The sequence below is a fragment of the Dendrobates tinctorius genome, unplaced genomic scaffold, assembly GCF_039654945.1.
Source record: "Dendrobates tinctorius isolate UK_male_01 unplaced genomic scaffold, ASM3965494v1 ptg000028l, whole genome shotgun sequence".
NCBI lineage: Eukaryota > Metazoa > Chordata > Amphibia > Anura > Dendrobatidae > Dendrobates > Dendrobates tinctorius.
This window is the reverse complement of record NW_027361696.1, coordinates 56,006,873-56,025,358: the sequence shown is the minus strand read 5'-3', so window position 1 is coordinate 56,025,358 and position 18,486 is coordinate 56,006,873. Positions and strand designations below refer to the sequence as shown.

General features: G+C 44.4%; 1 pseudogene; it reads left to right on the top strand.

Annotated features, from left to right (window-relative positions):
- The first annotated feature begins 315 nt into the window (after positions 1-315).
- LOC141085007 (cell adhesion molecule CEACAM1-like) lies at positions 316-14,891 on the top strand (annotated as a pseudogene).
- Positions 14,892-18,486: the final 3,595 nt, after the last annotated feature.

Sequence of the window (18,486 nt, the reverse complement as noted above, 5' to 3'; positions counted from 1 at the left end):
CCTGGTAGTGTTCCCGAGTACCATCCTCAGTACAGGGGCAGAAGTCAGCTGTATCAGAATGAGACATTGAGGCTGGACAACCTGACGTCCGCGGAAGAAGGACGTTATAGTCTCTATGTGTTTAATGAAAAGAAGTTCATCACTGAAATTGTCTCCTATGATCTCAAACTCTACTGTAAGTAATGACTTCTAGTATTTTTTGCATCTTGTAATATGAAATAGAGACAGCCGAACACTGATCACTGAGTCAAATTAGCCTTTGGACATATTTCGCACTTTTAGCAGCCGCAGATAGAAATGTTTCTTTAATTACAGATGTTAATATTTACCATTACTGAAAAGGAATGTTTTAAATTAGAATTAAATTCAAGTAAGTTGCAATACCAGATGTGACCTGTATGGTAGTGTGGCGCTGTTTCTGGTGGAATTAAAATACTGAACTTTTTTTCTACATTGATATTGGCTAAAAATAATTTTTGATTGTGTTTTATTAAAAAAATGTTCAGTGTTTGCCTTCTATATCCCCTGTGTTGCATTGTCTATGGCTGATTGGAGAATGAGATATCTATGAATCTGTCAGTCAGCTGCTTCTTATGGGAGAGTTTATAACTCCTACCTTCCTTCTTTTAAGTTTTTTTTCAGCTGATTTATGACCACAAAGTTCTCATGCAGACATCCTTGAAATGCATGACTCAATGCACGGACAGTCCACGGGACTCCTGACCCGAAATGAACAGCCTCATGAGGCATATGTGGAATTGTTGAATTTTGGTCACGAGGCCCTTTGGCCAGTCTGAACACTGGTCTCCGTGGTTGCATTATATTTCATGGACATCTGCATGAGCCCTTACGTTCACGTTGTCATAAATCAGCCAAAAGGAGCTGGAGAAAGGAAGATAAAAGTAATAACATAATTTCTTGATTTTGTTGCTGACCTCAGATTTGCTTAGACTATTCATGTGGATTATCTCTTTTGCTTTTAATGCGCTCTCACTTCAGGTATCTGACCCCGCACTTAACCTCAGACTATAAGTGTGTTGTACACCCTTGTCTTGATGTTCCGTCTTGGCATTTGACCCCAGGCTGTTACCTGACCACATCTTTGTCTTACCCTCTGTAATATGAGTCCTCCTGGTATCTGACTTTGGACCTCCTGACTATCCTGTCTGACAGCTTGCCCGTGAGTAGTGACTAAGCGTCACACTCATGATGATAAGATTACCCCTGTCCATTTCCTCTATCAAGGGCATAAGGACATTATAGACGAGAGTTCTTCCACAAAGGACCCCCCTCTATGAGCTAAAAATGGCGCTCCCTCTTGGCAAACCAGTCATGTTCATGTATTAAATGAGCTGTTCCTGACAGAGGCCATGACAGGGAAAATATATTTCCTAAATGAGGACCCGCCCCATCAGATGATTATATTATATAACATTATATTTCCATAATGTACATTTTTTTGTTCTTGTTTAGCTTTCCTAAATGCGCCAACCCTCAGTATAACCTCTGATCATGTTGCTGATGGCGCCAATGTGACCCTTCGGTGTGATGCTGGGAATCAGGAGGCGACTACTTACACTTTCTACCGTGATGGTCAGAAGATTATCTGCTCTGGACGTGTGATCTGCAGGGGATCATTCCTGGACTTCACCCCGATATTGGAGAATGACAGTGGATCCTACACCTGCACCATCCAGAACCCTGTCAGCGCCAACACCAGCGACTCCCTGAGTCTGACTGTAGTAGGTGTGTAAAGGAGTGTTGACAACCCTTCTGAAGGCCTTTATATTAAAGTAATGATTTGACTTATTTTAAAATGTTGTTTGATTCTATTCGGTGGCCTGCATCAGTTAGTTAGCCTGTGCATAGGGTTAACTATCAGACTTGCCATGGGGGGGATTTTAGGTCAGACTTGCCATGGGGGGGATTTTAGGAGGCATTAGACTGAGTTCCTGTTAGGAGAGTTAGAGAGAAGTAACTGAAAGAAATAAGATGTTTTGTTGTTGAGGAAACAAACACAAGTGGAGAGTGTGTTTAATTCAGAAAAATTAAGGATAGCAAGTTCCTAGAACCAAGTAATTAATTAGCAACTGTTTATTATGTGGCCATAGTGCAAAGATTGAATGAAGACTAAGAAGGTATCTACCAAGCTGCAGTCAGTACAACCATAGCTTCTCAGAGTTGTGAAAGACAGAATACCCCAAAGCAGATAGGAGTGGGCTAGAAGGGCAATGTCTTATCCCCTCCTGGTCAGAAAAAAGCTGCTCTGTTCCAGGACCGGATAAGGAGGTACATCTGCAGTGGTGGATAGAGAAGGTGTAAGCCAGAGCTAGAAAGCTTGAGTAGTACTCAGACACTCGTGTAATAAATCAGTACCATCGAAATGCCATATTTTATACTTATAAGGAAAGAGCCTCTGTATCAATTGTCCCAATTGTTGCAATTCTATTTAAAGAATTCCAGTAAAGAGGTTTTTATCTTTTCACACTGGACTCTGGTCTCCCTGATACCTCACATTCTGTCAAGGTCCTCATATCATCTAAAACTTGTGGCCTAAAAAGGGGCAGACATGAAACCCCCAGACTTCAAACACACTCATAGACTCGTTTATCAGGTGCTTTGGGCAGTGGCGGATTAAGTGGACTATGGGCCCGGGGCTGTTCATAAAACCTGGGCCCCTGTACCCCCCTTCCCAGGAAAACATTTTCTGTCCAAATTTTGTGGCTCTTCTCACAAAAACACTGCAGATGCTGATTTTTAGGTATACAAATTGTAACATTTATTAGACCATAAAAACAAAGAAAAATTACTTTTTTCTCACAAGAAATTGTATTGTATGGTCAAACAATATAAATAATATTAAATATTCCTCAAAATCAACAGTCAAAATATAATGATGGGCTATAAAACCGGGACACAAAGTGTAGGGAAGAACCCAGGTGCGCACCCTGAGGAACAACCCCGTTATCCCATGCTAAAGTGCTTACCCATCATGTGCTCCAGGACAAGTGCAGCGCCGCCACCAGCGCAAGTGCAGCGTGGCGGCACTGCACTTGTCCTGGAGCACATGATGGGTAAGCACTTTAGCATGGGATAACGGGGTTGTTCCTCAAATAAATTTCTTACGTTTCTAAAATATTTTGGACTTTCACTCCATTTTTTTGTGTTAACATATAAGTTACACTTAGGCTGTGTGCACACGCTGCGGATTAGGTGCGGATTCATCCGCGCGGATTTTGTAAAATCCGCAGGTGAAACCGCAGGTCAAAATACCTGCGGTTTTACCTGCGGATGTCAAAAACCACTGCGGAACCGCAGCAAAATCCGCAGTGTGTGCACACAGCCTTACACAGGCTGCCTGCCTGTGGCTGCCTGGCTGCTGTGTGTGTGAGTGTGACTTAAGTTGTGAGTGACACTGAGTGGAAGGAAGCTGCCCGCAGGGAGAGCTCAGCAGCTGACTGAGCATGGAGGCAGCCGCATAATGCATTGGAGGGAGCAGCCAGGGAAGCTGGGGAGAGGCCGAGCATGGAGGCAGTCGCATAATGCATTGGAGCCGGGAGCAGCCAGGGAGGCTGGGGAGAGGCAGAGCATGGAGGCAGCCGCATAAATTGCATAATGCATTGGATTGGAGGGAGCAGCCAGGGAGGCTGGGGAGAGGCAGAGCATCCTCCTCCCAAATGGTGACGGTGAGTGACCCACCTGCGCTAGCCGCTGCCCAAATCTCCTGGGCTGAGCCTGATATACTCTCTCTTCTCTCCTCACTGTGCCTCGGCCGGCCGCATCCACGCTTCTCTCCCGAGTCCCGGCCACAGCACAGAGAGGGGAGGAATTTCTGCTCCTGCCGTGCTGCGCCGCCCCCACACACATGCCGCCTGGGACTGCCCGCCCCCCTTCCAAGTTCCTACGCCACTGGGCGGCGGCGGGCGGCTCACACAGATGCCGACCGACCGGATTGGCCCCTGCCCTGGGCCCCCAAAAATCCTTGGGCCCGGGGCGACCGCCCCATCCGCCCCTATTAAGATCCGCCATTGGCTTTGGGACCATGAAGCAATCTTTCCCACAAATGGTCCTTTACACTGAATTTGCCAAAGTCTGCAGGTTGAACGTCTGATACTGAAAATGGAAAATGTAACCTGCAGCTTTAAAAATAGTGCCTGAGATGTGTGTCAAGATGGCGATTGGTATTCCAGTGCAGAAAGAAAGAATCGTCCATCGTGGGGGACGAGGACCCAGCAGAGCATAAGAATTTACCCAACCTACCAGAAGTTCATCCCAGAGAAGAAAAAATACCCAGTGGAAATTACCCCACCCGCTGTGGGAGGCGTGAAACAGGAAAAGGTACATTGGAAGCAAAAGTTCTTCCCACCAGGAAGTGAAGAGAAAACACAGGTGACATAGCTGAAGGTAGAGACACCAGTAGAGAAGAGCAACGCAAGAGACACGTGGACAGTATGGCCCTTGAAAGGCTGTCGACAAAGGAAAATTGCGTGGTGAAGAAAATGCCAGTGCCATTACTCTGCTGATGTCAAAGGGTCAGCAGCGTGACCTATATAGAGATGTGACAGTGTACCAAAACCCCTGTGAGAAGGGTTGGCAGGGAAGATTTGTGCCTGCCTTGCTTATTGGTGGAGGAGGAAGCAGCCAAGGCTGACCTTATTAGAATCTTGAAGTTGCAGCCTGTACAACCAGGCCCGGGTGTCCATCGGAAAGGACCGCAGATTGTTGGAGGAGCTAAATCAAACAGCTGTCAGGAGTACTGTAGCCTTGAATCGGAATGTTATTCCACTATTATGGGGTTTTGTGCTGAAGCTAAGTATCCAATGAAGAAGAGCCAGAGGAGCTTGTCGCCCCACCGACTATATCCCCATCTAGTCAAGGCATGACAATGGCGCCTGTGCTAGGAAGTGATGAGAGAGCTAGCTAGCAACAAGAAAAAAAACTGGTCAATAACCCTACTGACTCAATAGTCAACTCTTTCAGGCAAAAGGTACTTTCAGTCTCTGTTGTGACCTACCTTGCTGGCCAGAAGAGTGGAGAGACTGTTCTCACAGGATGACTGGCCTGTTGATATCATAGAAGAATGAAAAAACACTGAAGCTATGGCCCAGGAGTGGTTAGCAGGATTAGAGCTCCAGAAGCCTTGTAATCCAGCTCAACATGGACAAAGAGTATTGATTCCTTGGAGACTTAAGCTCCAGTGACCAGAGATATATATAAACAGGAGTTTAGTGAAGGAGAGGTACCTGCCTTTCAGGCTGCACAACATTTACACAGGGAAGGTCATCTCCATCATGAAGTAGGAAGGAATGGTTTGCAGTAGGTGTCACCTGACCCTCCGTTGCTGATAAAGTAGACAACTGGGAGAAAAAAAGTGCTGCAGATAAGTAAGCACTGGTGCATCTGCGTCGAAAAGATTGGGAAGTTGCCTGCCATACACAAAGGTTGTGGATACCACCAATATTGCGCTATCCCAAAGGTCAATCAACTCCACTCCTGCTACCAGTGCTACGTCCTCAGCTATGGACTGAGACAAATTCACAAGTTTAATTTTGCACCTAGTGGATGAAGATTGAATGTCAGAACTGTGTTCGTCACTTTCCAGGGTTCTTCCCGAGAAGGACCGAATCCATTGAGAGGATTTCTATGCCTTGAAGAAAATGAGAAACCAGGCCATCCCAAGTCCATGAATGCATAATATAGAGTTTTATTGCGTAGCTGTTTTTCTTTGTCTTATAGGTTCTGGATTGCTAAGGATGGCAATTATTAAAGAATTGGGGTGTGTAAAGGAGTGGAAGAGCTATTGACAACCCTTCTGAAAACCCTTCTGTTAATGTAATGCTTTGACTGGGTTATATCTGTTGGTTCATCTATTTGGCGGCCTGCAGCACTTAGTTAGCCTGTGCATAGGGTTAACTACTGAGCCAGCCCATAGTGCAGGAAATTTTTAAGAGGCATAAGACTGAGTACCTGCTTCTTACCAGAGTTGGAGAGAAGTTACCGATGGAGTAGGAAGTTTTATTCTTAAGGAAAAGGCCACAAGTGGAGAGTGTGTTTAGTTCAGAAGAATTAAGGATAGCAAGTTTGAGACCTAAGTAACCTATTATCAACTGTTTCATATATATATCCGGAGTGCAGAGATTAAATAAAGACTAAGACGGTATCTACCACATTGCAGTGAGCATGGCCATAGCATATCAGAGCTGTGTGAGGCAGAATACCCCAAAGCAGCTAAAAGGAATTTGCTACAAGGACAACTTGTTAGCCGGTCCTGGAACATAGCAGTTCCTATTCTGACCAGAAGGGGAAATGGAGATGCATCTGCAGTTGTGGGTAGAGAAGGTGAAGTCCCGAGCAAGAAAGCTTGAAAAGTACTCCGACACTTGAGTAAAAAAATCAGTACCATCAAAATGCCATATCTTATAAACACAAGGAAAGAGCCTCTGTACCATTTAAAACAAAAGTATTGTGTCTGCTATCGAATGTTGCAGTTCTTTTTAAGGAATTCCTGTAAAGATCTTTTTACATCGGACTCTGATCTCCCTGATCCATCGCCTTCTGTCAAGGTCCAAATGCCATCTAACCACTTGTGACCTAAATAAGAGCGGACATCAAACCCCTATAATTCAGACACACACTCAGAGACTCCTTTACTGGGAGCTTTACGATCATGAAGCAATCCTTGCCACGAATGGTCCCTTACAGGAGAACATGTTCTTCAACTTATGCCAAACTTGCCATATCTCCAGTGACATCTGTGATGTTTCCGGAAAAGAGAGAGACTTCCCAAATTCCTGGAAGAGAAGGAACATCTACCGGCACACATTGAATTTTACTTATACTTGGGAATTAAACAATTTATATTTGATTTTCATGATGCCAGGATCCCATCCAAAGACAAACCTCACTAGTGTACTTATCCTATAGCAACATAAGGATTAAAGCGAATCTGTCAGCAAGTTTTGCTATGTAATCTGAGAGCAGCATAATGTAGGGGCTGGGACCTGGATTCCAGTGATGTGTCACTTACTAGACTGTGGGTTGCTGTTTAAATAAAATCAGTATTTTATCAGCAGGAGATTGTCACTACAGGGCTAGGTGTCTCATGCCATCTACTCCTGCTGCTCTTTTTAATTGCACCCCTACTGATTAGTAGATTTCTGCCAATGTTCATTGTGCGCAGAAAGCTGTTAATTAGTCGTGAGGGTTTGATTATACACATCTCAGCATTCTGAGCTCTGTTACATCTGCATAAAAAAACTGTGATTCTATCAAAATGATAAAATGCAGACCAGCAAGTGATACGTCACTGGAATCAGGGTCTCAGCCGCTACATAATGCTGCTCACAGATTGCATAGCAAAAAACTGGTGACAGATTATTTTGAACAGAAATGTGTGGTCAATTTAGAATATGCTTATTCAATTTGGGAAGTATATGATGTAAGAAGGACAATATTATTCCTAGCATTGATATTTATCACCTGTCCACAGGGTCGGACTGAGGCACCTGGACACCGGAGAATCCTCCGGTGGGCCCTGCCCCCAGCCCCTGCCTCCTTTTTTAGTCCCTGCCCTGCAAAGTGTGCGCCGAGTGGTGCACACTCTATTCTCTCGCCGGCACCAGCGAGTAAGCTATGCAAATGATGTGAACAGTGCAGCCACGTGGCAGCTCATTCACATCACCTGCTTCTACTGCCGGCTTCTAAGCGGTGAGCTGTGCACAGCGTGCCTGTGTGTGCACTTCAGTCTGGAGATGAGAGTGCTGTCCTCCACCTCACCTGCTTCCTGCACGGCGCTTCCTGTCTGAGACAGCTGGATGACATCATCATCCAGCGCTCTGTCTCAGACAGAAAGCTGCCTGCGAGGAAGAGGCTGCCAGGATGTGCTGCTGCTGCAGGGAGGTGAGCTGTGCTGTGTGTCTGTGTGTGCCTGTGTGTGTGTATGTGGTGCGGTGCTGTCTGTGTGAGAGAGTGATGTGGTGCTGTGTGTGTGAGAGAGGGGTGGTGGGGAAGGACAATGATATTGGTGGGGGGAGACAATGATGGAGGTGATGGACAATGATGGAGGTGATGGGCAATGATGGTGGGGGAGGCAATGATGGAGGTGATGGGCAATGATGGTGGTGAGGGATGCAAAGATGGAGGTGATGGGCAATGATGGTGGGTGGAGGCAATGATGGAGTTGATGGGCAATGATGGTGGTGGGGAGGCAATGATGGAGTTGATGGGCAATGATGGAGGTGATGGGCAATGATGGTGGTGGGGTGAGGCAATGATGGAGGTGATGTACAATGATTGTAGTGGGGGAGGCAATGATGGAGGTGATGGGCAATGATGGAGGTGGGAGGAGGCAATGATGGTGGTGATGGACAATGATGATGGGGGAGGCAATGATAATGGGGGAGGCAATGATGGACAATGATGGTGGTGGGGAAGGCAATGATGGAGGTGATGGGCAATGATGGAGGTGATGAAATTTGCAATGGAGGTGATGGGCAATGATGGTGGTGGGGGAGACAATGATGGAGGTGATGAAATGGACAATGATGGTGGTGGGGAGGCAGTGATTGAGGTGGTGGAATGGGCAGTGATGGGGGTGGTGGGGGAGAAGGCAATGATGGAGGTGGTGATGAGGACAATGTGGGGGTGGAGAGGTGCTGCATTATACTTTATGAGGGGGCTACATTATATTCTATGGGGGGACTGCATTATTCTCAGGGGACTACATTATATTCTGGGGGCTACATCATACTATATGAGGGGGCTACAGTATACTCTATGAGGGGGCTTCATTATATTCTGTGGTGGGGCTGCATTATTCTCTCACGGGACTACATTATATTCTGGGGGGGCTACATCATACTATATGAGGGGGCTACAGTATACTCTATGGGGGGGCTGCATTATATTCTATGGTGGGGCTGCATTATTCTCTCAGGGGACTACATTATATTCTGGGGGGCTACATCATACTATATGAGGGGGCCAGCATTATACTATAGGAGGGGGGGCTGCATTATACCATAAGAGGGTACTACATTATATTCTATGGTGGGGACTACGTTATACCTTATGAGGGGGTTGCATTGTATTTTGTGGGGTGCTGCATTATATTCTTTGAGAGGGGGCTGCATTATATTTTATGAGGGAGGCTACTTTATATTTTATGAGAGGGCTATTAGGGGGCTACCCTTCTATTATTCTACCCCAACCCCTGCTAGATAATTAAGATGTGTACTACCTTATATTACACCCTGATATTAGCATGTTTTACCACACAATTGGTGGTCTTGTATTTATTTCTATGCAGCTACATAGTGGGCCCCAAGAATGATTTTCTCTGGTGGGCCCAATGTGCTCCAGTCCGACACTGCCTGTCCATATTATAGGGGATAACTTTCTGATTGGTAGGGGTGCGACTGCTGGAGCACTTACCAATCCCGAGACTTGAGATCCAAAATTATTTAGATTTCAACCCTCCATAACCCTCTACATGCTCTGTCTAATATCTGCAGTAATCCTTACCAGTGACACATCTGATCTGTTACTGTGACTGGGGAGTGATATGGTGTTTGTCAGGTGTTGATCTAATGGTACAGATGTCACTTACTCCTGGAATCTGGATGGAGCAGCATTACCACAGAACCCCCAATACCAGCTCATCCTAAATAACTCCATGCTCATAATAAGCCCGATCTCTGCTAAGGATAATGGATATTTCCTGTGAACTGCTAGAAACTGGATGAAAATGAAAACAGCAGTAGACTGTACCTCAACCTGGCCTGTGAGTATATAAAAGATAAGAATATATAAAAAATAGTATAATTAATACTAATACAACTAACAAGGCACCTAATTCTCTCCTAGATCCAGTACTTCAACGGAAGACACCTCCTCAAAGACAGGACCTAGTTTGAAGTTTTCAATTTTTTAAACTTTTCTCAAAATGTTACAAATTATTGTGCTTTACAATTTCAGAGAAGATAGGACTTGTTTATTTTAATATATAGCTATAAATCCCCAGCATGGCTATAGAATTAAATGTTAACATATTATCTGCCTGCTGCCACCACTAGGGGGAGCTTAGAAGCTCACTGCATACTGTCTATACATAGAACCCTACTATAACTCAGTATGCGGTAAGCTCCTAGCCTCCCCCCCGAGGTAGATGAAGACAGATATAATTTTAGGAAGAATTCAGAGCTCAGTATGTGAAAAATTGGTCACCAACCTTTGTAGAGAGCTATATGGAGAAAGTAATCTGCACAGAATTATTAATCTGTTTTACATATTAAAAGGGTGGAAATTGAAAAATACAATAAAATAAAATAATAGCAACTCTTAATATTCAGCATTTTGCCTAAATTCTCATATATTAAACGTTTAATAACAGGAGGTCTTGTTCTGGTTCATAGCTCCGGTCTCGGCAGTGACGCTGACCAGTAACACATCCACAGTGCTCTGGGCTGGAGAGGACTCGGTGTCTCTCTATTGCTCAGCTCAGGGTTCAGCCATCACCTTCTCCTGGAAACTAAATGGAGAACCAGTGTCCTCGAATCCTCCATATTACATTACTCAGAGTGATTCTCCTCCAAACTCCACTCTCACTATCAACCCCATCTCCAGGCATGATGCCGGACCATTCACCTGTACGGCATCCAACTTGGCAAATAGTGAGACCAGCAATACACTGGACCTAACAATAAGATGTAAGTATTATGTAACATTTAGTTTATGATTACATTTATTTAGTTTGATTAGATTTAGGCAAGCATTTTGTCCTAAATTTTGTCCTCAGCCACACATTGACTCACTTCCAAAAACAGCTCTTTATAGCTATCTAATTTCTGAAACATCTAGTGACAACAGTTAATATGAATTCATTTAATTCTCATGGAACTAAATATAGAAAAAACAGTAAATGATCTTACATTGGCAGACAATCATATCTTTAAGGGATGGTAAGGGTAACCACCCTCGCTCCACCCCTACCCCCATGAACATTGTCCCAACAGTATATCCCTAGATAATACTGAGGTGCACTGACCCTTGAGGTGACATCAGTGCCATACTTACCTTTGGGCTCTGTGCGTTTCTCCCATAAATCTCCATCAAAATGCTAAGCAGCAATACCAGACCTATCTGCTGTCTAAGGGTACCGTTACACTAAGTGATGCACCAGCGATCCCGACAACGATATGGATCGCTGGTGCATCGCTAAGTGGTCGCTAGTGAGCTGCCACACAGGCAGATCTCACCAGCGACATAGCAGCGGTCGGGGGTCGCTACTTACCTGTCAGACGCTGTGATCCTGACGTCCTCCCGCCCACGTACACGCGTCGCTCGTCGGCGCCACAGGAAGCCCAGCAGGAAGCGCCCGACGAGAAATGGTCCAGGACGTTCTCACGCGATCAGCGATAACCAGCTGGGGAGCCGGTCGCAGGTAAGTATCAGACATAGCGACATCACTAGCAATATCGCTGCTGCGTCACAAAACCAGTGACGTTTCAGCGATATTGCTAGCGATCTCGCTGTGTGTAACGGGGGCTTAAGTTAGCCTTAATGTTTACTTAGCTGGGTAGTATCACTCCCTATGTACACTTAATGCTTTAATCTTAAGGAAAGGATTACCATCGAACAAGCGCAAGGCAGTAATCTCGCCATTTATTGGAAACCGGGAAATTACCCGCCGTGGTTATGTAATTTTCCACTTTGGAAATTTTGGATAGGTGTCTCCTGACTTTCATTGTGCATACCAAGGTGGCCGCTCCTGTAGAGAAAGCCACTGATATGTGTAACAATTTCTCCATTGAATGCTGTAAGTGGCCAAAATCTGAGGATACATGATCTGCCAATAGTCGGAGATCCAATTAGTGTGATCTCCACCAATCAGTTCATGATAATCACCAGTACCCAGTAAATTGCATTAAAATATTGAATGCGATATAACTCTATGGGATTGCATGGTAACAATTGTGTGCATGCAATGTAACGCAAATTTAATTTTTTTTGCAAAATTTCAAACAATGCTGGATGAATTTCTAATAGCAATGAGAGAATGTGTTATCCAAGCATGCTCGGCGTGCTCGAATACTATGTTCCAGTCCCCGCAACTGCATGTCTCGCGGCTGTTAGACTGACGCAACTCATGCTGCAATTGCCTAACAAACAGACAATCCCCACAGGTGTTTAGCCTGTCAAAAAGACATGCAGCCGTGGGGACTGGAACATAGTATTCGAGCATGCTGAAGACACTCCATTAGCACCCTAGCATGCTCCAGTAACACCTTATCCCAGCACGTTTGCTCATCACTAATTTCCAATTGTTGCATTCAGTCCATTAAACACTCCTCAATTTTCAACCATTTTTTGCAGTTACAATATCACATGGACATATTTGGCGAACAAAGGACGGAAGCAAGACGTATCATTTCTTAAGATATTGTTGTACTGAGCTTCAAATATCTTTAAGCCAGTTCCATTAGTTGACCCTTTGTCATTCAACAGGGCGTCCGGAAGGAAATGTCTTATGCTTGGCGACGTCTGAAAATGATGGGTATGTGGTTCTGAACTGTTCCTGTCCAGGGGGAAACCCTCCCGCTAATGTGACCCTGAAGTTCAATAACACCTTAAGCACCGCATGGACCACTGTAACCAGAAATATATCCAGAGATCATAATCTTCAAGGATCAAACCTCACCTGCTTTGGAGATCAAATGGGAAAAACATCTTTATGCACTGTCGTTTTGGGTGAGGTTCAATATTATGAGAGCGAATCTTTAGTTTCATCATGTAAAAACAGTTCCTCTTAAATGGAACTGCATGAAAAGTGCAAACTGGTGACCAAAAGCTTTACAGGGTTCCTATCTTCTGTCTGCAGATTGCATGGGTGTCTGAAAAAAACAGCAAGTGGGCTAATTGGTGGGATCTCAACTGAGTTGGTTGCACCCTTCACCACTGTCCACTGATGATTCTCCTGCAAGGAGGCCTCTGTTTATTGGTGTCACTTTCATGCTGTACATTAACGCCCTATGGCTACTGTTGTTAGGGGCATTGCCTGTTCATGTGGATGGGGTTTATAAAAAATTTTCGGGTCTCACTGAAAATGCATAATACCGAATGATATCAAGCGCAGCTTAATAATGTCGTGTAACGGGTCCATCTTTTCTTGTTCTCCATAAAGAACCTCCACATTGTCGTACGCACAATAACAGTGCCATCATTCACATAAAAGAAGGCGAACCAGTAGCTATGAAATTGTCGCTTGCACCCGGACTTCCTGCTGAGTTCACCTGGTTCCATCTTAATCCAGATCCTGTCCCCGTCCAAGCTCATAGAAAAATCACAGTAGAGTCCAATGGCTCTACATCTTCTCTCATCTTGTCTGAGGCAAGAGCTCGTGAATCAGGATTATATGAATGTCGGGCAAGAAACATTATTGGGAGAGGAACCTTCAATTTCAATCTCAGGGTGACGAAACAAGGTAATTTTCTACTTCATTGATAATATTTTCAGCTGGATTTATAATTCTACTGGATTTTATTGGAGACAGTCAACAAGCTTGTAGTGAGAGTCATCTCTAACAGTGTAGCTATAATGTAGGGAAACAGTTGCTTTTTATAACACCAAACAACCAAACCATGCTTGATGTAACTCACAAAAACAACAATTTACAAACAGTAAGCAAAAAATGAAAAAACTATGATTTCAGCTCTGAAGCTTGTAGAATTGTGAATAAGGGTACGTTTCCACGTACCGTAATCCCTGCGCTTTGGACGGAGTGGAAACCCTGCTCTGCCCAAAGCCCCGCCCCCTTCTGTACACACGGTGATTCCGGATGTGCTCTTTGAACACATATGGAATCGCCACAGCGTAGCCATACAGTAGGCTGTTTACCAACCAACATGCTGCATTCTAAAAAGATGCGCCGCATGTCCGGTTTAGCGGGTGTGTCACCCGAGTAATCGGACGCACAGTGGAGACGAGATTTCATAAAATCCCCTCCACTATGCTGGAACATCTGGTCGCTGCGGATTAAATGCTGCTGCAGGACGCAACGTTCAATCCGCAGAAAATACTGAATGTTTCCGCTATGTGGAAACATGCCCTGAAGCTTTGCACTAGAGCACAGGCTGGTAATCAGGAATGAGCAACGTTGTAGGGTTGAGGTTTTAATAAATAAGTGCACACCAAGGTTTCACCAAACTTTGTCAGAAGTTTTGATCGTTAAAGCTCTAGTTGCTGAAAATCCCACTGGTCGCCTAAACATAGGGACAGAAGAACTCAAGTATGCGCTAGTCTTCTTGAAGACATATGATAGATGCAATGGTAAAGGCAGTGCTCAAATAAGGTCCTTCCTTTCGGTAATTAGTGGTGGGATCACTACCAAGATCCCCACCAATAAAAACTTTATGACATGTCAGAATTTTGATGGTTGAAACTCTAGGTTCTGAAAGCCCCTGTGATCACTAAAACAGAGGGACAAAAAAGCTCAACTGAGCATTTATCTTCTTGATGACTGATGATGAGGGCAGTGGAAGGTCTACATACCTGTCTTCTGATTTCTCCTTTTCAGTAATTAGTGGTGATTTCAATACTTGGACCTCCACCAATAAAAACTTTACGACACGTCAAAGATTTTGTGAAAGTGCAGCTACTCCCCTATCCAGACAAGAATGTATTGTATTTATATCTCTTTCTCTCCTACACATACATTTATGTTTTCCTCCTAATTCGCAGCTTCTGGATGGAGCGGGGGTGCGGTAGCTGGAATAGTGGTTGGAGTACTGTTATTACTTATCATCATCGCAATTCTCATCTTTATCCTCATTAGGAGACATGGTATGTTTAAATATGACTTCCATGTGTCATATGTAAATGTTGATATTCACTAAATCATCCATACATGGTTAACGGGTATGCCAAATGCCTTTTTGCAATGAGGGCCTTGTCAATAAAATCAAAGGAGATGTTGCGTTGACTAGTAGCATCTCTATTGACTCAGACAGTGCAAGATCTCTAGAAACCACTGGAGCCATAGGCGGAGGAGGACATGACTTGGGGATGGGTGGACCTTTACTCCTGCAGCTTTTTGGTATAGTGTAGATTTTTAAGCTAGAGTGATGTTGCTTTCAGAGTAAGAAGCCCAGTATGTCTGTGCCTGGTGGGTTACTGTGAGGAGGGTGGGGCTTATATAGAGCAGGAAATCTGTGTCTCTTCCCTCTTTCTTGGACAGGATGAACAGGAGGAAGCATGTCTGCAGTGTCAGGGAGTATAATACTGGGGTTATCACCTCACATTACAGATAATAGGAGCACATTCACCTCAGACATCATGTACCAGTGTAGTATCAGCTCCTACATTATGTATGGGACCAATATTACCTCAGCGATTCATGTAGCTGCCATGTCCCTCATGTGCATGCTACATTTTCCTCACAGACTGTGAGATAACTTCTGGGTGACCTCCCTGCAGGCATGTTTGATATACTACTCTGCATTCACCTCAGACATCATGTACCAGTGTAGTATCAGCTCCTACATTATGTATGGGATTAATATTACCTCAGCAATTCATGCAGCTGCCATGTCCCTCATGTGCATGCTGCATTTTTCCTCACAGACTGTGAGCTTCCGTGTGACCTCCCTGCAGACATGTTTGATATACTACTCTGCATTCACCTCAGACATGGTGTAGTGTGTACTAGTGTAGTATCAGCTCCTACATCATATCTGGGATCAAGATTACCTCAGAAATTCATGTAGCTGCCATGTTCCCTCACTTATTGCAGAGGCAGCGTTTGTGTGACCTCCCTGCAGACATTTCTGATATACCACATTACTGCTGTATTATACAGAATCTTCATGAGTTCTGGGTTTATGTATGATAGGACAGAGCAGGGACACATACAGTGTCTGCCATTACTATGGTGGAGCTGGGCAGTCACATGTATTAGAGACACTGGTGAGAGGAGCAGTTGGGGGATGGTATATGTATGATGGTGAGAGGAGCAGTTGGGGGATGGTATATGTATGATGGTGAGAGGCTGCACTTCATGTTAGTGCACTGTACACTGACTCTGCTGTGTGCTGATTACCCCCCTTCCCAGTTATGGAGTCTGATGATCTGTATGTGGCCTCATCTCTGTTACATACTGTGATGTTGGGTGTGCAGATCCTGTGTAACCAGGTTACTCACTATATGTGGTGTATGTGTAAAGGCTCTATTCCTGTGCTGTATACTTAACCTGTACCACAGGTCTGTATACATGATATCACTCCTCACTCTGCTATATACTGATCATGCTGTGTGAGGATTATCCCCCCATCCCAGTTATGGAGTCTGATGAGATGTATGTGACCTCATCTCTGTTACATACTGTGATGCTGGGTGTGCAGACCCAGTGTAACCAGGTTACTCACTATATGTAGTATATGTGTAAAGGCTCTATTCCTGTGCTGTATACTTAACCTGTACCACAGGTCTGTATACATGATATCACTCCTCACTCTGCTGTATACGGATCATGCTGGGTATAGACATCCTGTGTCTCCAGGTCATTTTCCTGGCTGTACATATAATCTGGACATGACTTCCAGCTTAGTGCTTGATTTCTGTAGCGATTGCTGCCTTTAGTCCTCCCCCTCGTATGTTGCATGATCAGAGTGTACCCACCAAGAGCTTATTTTATATTACCTAAGATGGTGGATGGAACAGGCCTGAATGGTTTATGTTTTATCATGTGTAAAATAAATAATCGGTGAGTGACTCGGCACATTTGAGTGTGCACTAATAACTCAGCACATGGCGGGCAGTGAGTGGGCACTCCTAGTGTGAGGCTGCACATTGCTCTGGAGGACACATCGTGGGCCCCGTTTTTCAGCCCTGTCTCCTGTCTATTGTAATTGTATGTAGTAGAGTGACTGGCTGGGATACAGAACTTGCAGTTTTCTGCACACACACCTATGGCTGCAGGCTGCTTATATTAGACCTACATATTTCTTCCCATTTATGTGCAGCTGGTGATTAGAGTCTGTATCTTCTGTAGAGGAGCAGGCGGCTTCTCATATAACACAGCATTGCCCATCTCTGTCTATTTCTGGACCTTACGATGGGATATTTTCCATTATTAACCTGTTGTATACCTTGGTTGTAAACCTGTGAGTTTTTCATCCTCACTTATCCCACATTTTGTGCGGTTGGAGGGGTCCTTGAAGTTGGTTAAATATGGTCTGGGGGATCCATTGGGATATGGTTTCCTCCTTTTGGAATTCAATATGGTTCTGGATCTGGTGAAAGGTGGAGGGGAGTTTCGGCAAGGGTTTGTCGGATCCCCAGGAAATTCAAGTGAACATCGGAACCCTTGTGGTTATGGTGCTCCCAAGCTGGTGGGGTAACGGCTGGGAGTAATTGTTGGTACATTTTATGTTCACTTTATGTTTGGTAATCACTGGATTTTGGGAGCTTCAAGGACTCCTACCAGCGTGTTAATATTATTTATGTTTTGATGTTTTATGGTATGTTTGTTTTAATAAAGGTGTGAATAATAACTTAAAAAAAAAAAAAAAAAAACGGTTTCAGTGTATACTCACCAAGTGCTTATTTTATATTACTTAAGATGGCAGATGGCACAGGCCTGAGTGGATTACCTGGAGCCTGGTGGTTAGGGGGGTCCTTGAAGTTGGTTAGAAATTGGTCTGGGGGATTCATTGGGATATGGATTCCTCTTTTTGGAAGTTAATATGGTTCTGGACCTGGTGAAAGGTGGAGGAAATTCAAGTGAACGTTGGAACCCTTGTGGCTATGTGCTCCCGATCTAGTGGGGGTAACGGCTGGGTGTAATTGTTGGTACATTTGATGTTTGGTAATCACCAGATTTGGGAGCTTCAAGGACTCCCCCAGCGTATTAATGTGATTTATGCTTTAAAGTTTATTTTATGTTTATTTTAATAAGAACATGAATTTAAAAAAAAAAAACAAACATTTGTTTTCCTTTTAGTGGGTCCTTGAAGCTATTTATAAATTGGTCAGTAGGGGTAACCATATTAAGTATGGACCTCTGGGTGGGGTTCTTGGAGTTGATGCTGAATCAGCAAAAAGGAATTGGAAGTTAAAATTCTGGATCTGGCTTTTGGTTACGGCTCTGGACGGGTATCTCTGGACGGGGTGTTACCCGGGAGCTTTTGGTGGTTGGACTTCCCGGAATGGGATGTTTGGTGCCCTCGAGCTGGTGGTTTATGGCTGTGGGTAACGTGGATTTTTTAAGTTCTTGTGTGTTTGCCAAAATATTTAGCCAGAATTTTTGGGGCTCCAAGAACCCTCCCCTCATGTCGTATATGATTGTGTATTTAATACTTATTGTAAATGTTTATGTTATTTGTTAATAAACTGGCCGCGGACCCCCCCCCTGGGTTTGGAAGGGTAATCAATTCAGGTATGGCACCCTGGTTTTGAGGGGTAATCATCTCAGGTATGGCCCCCTGGTGTGGA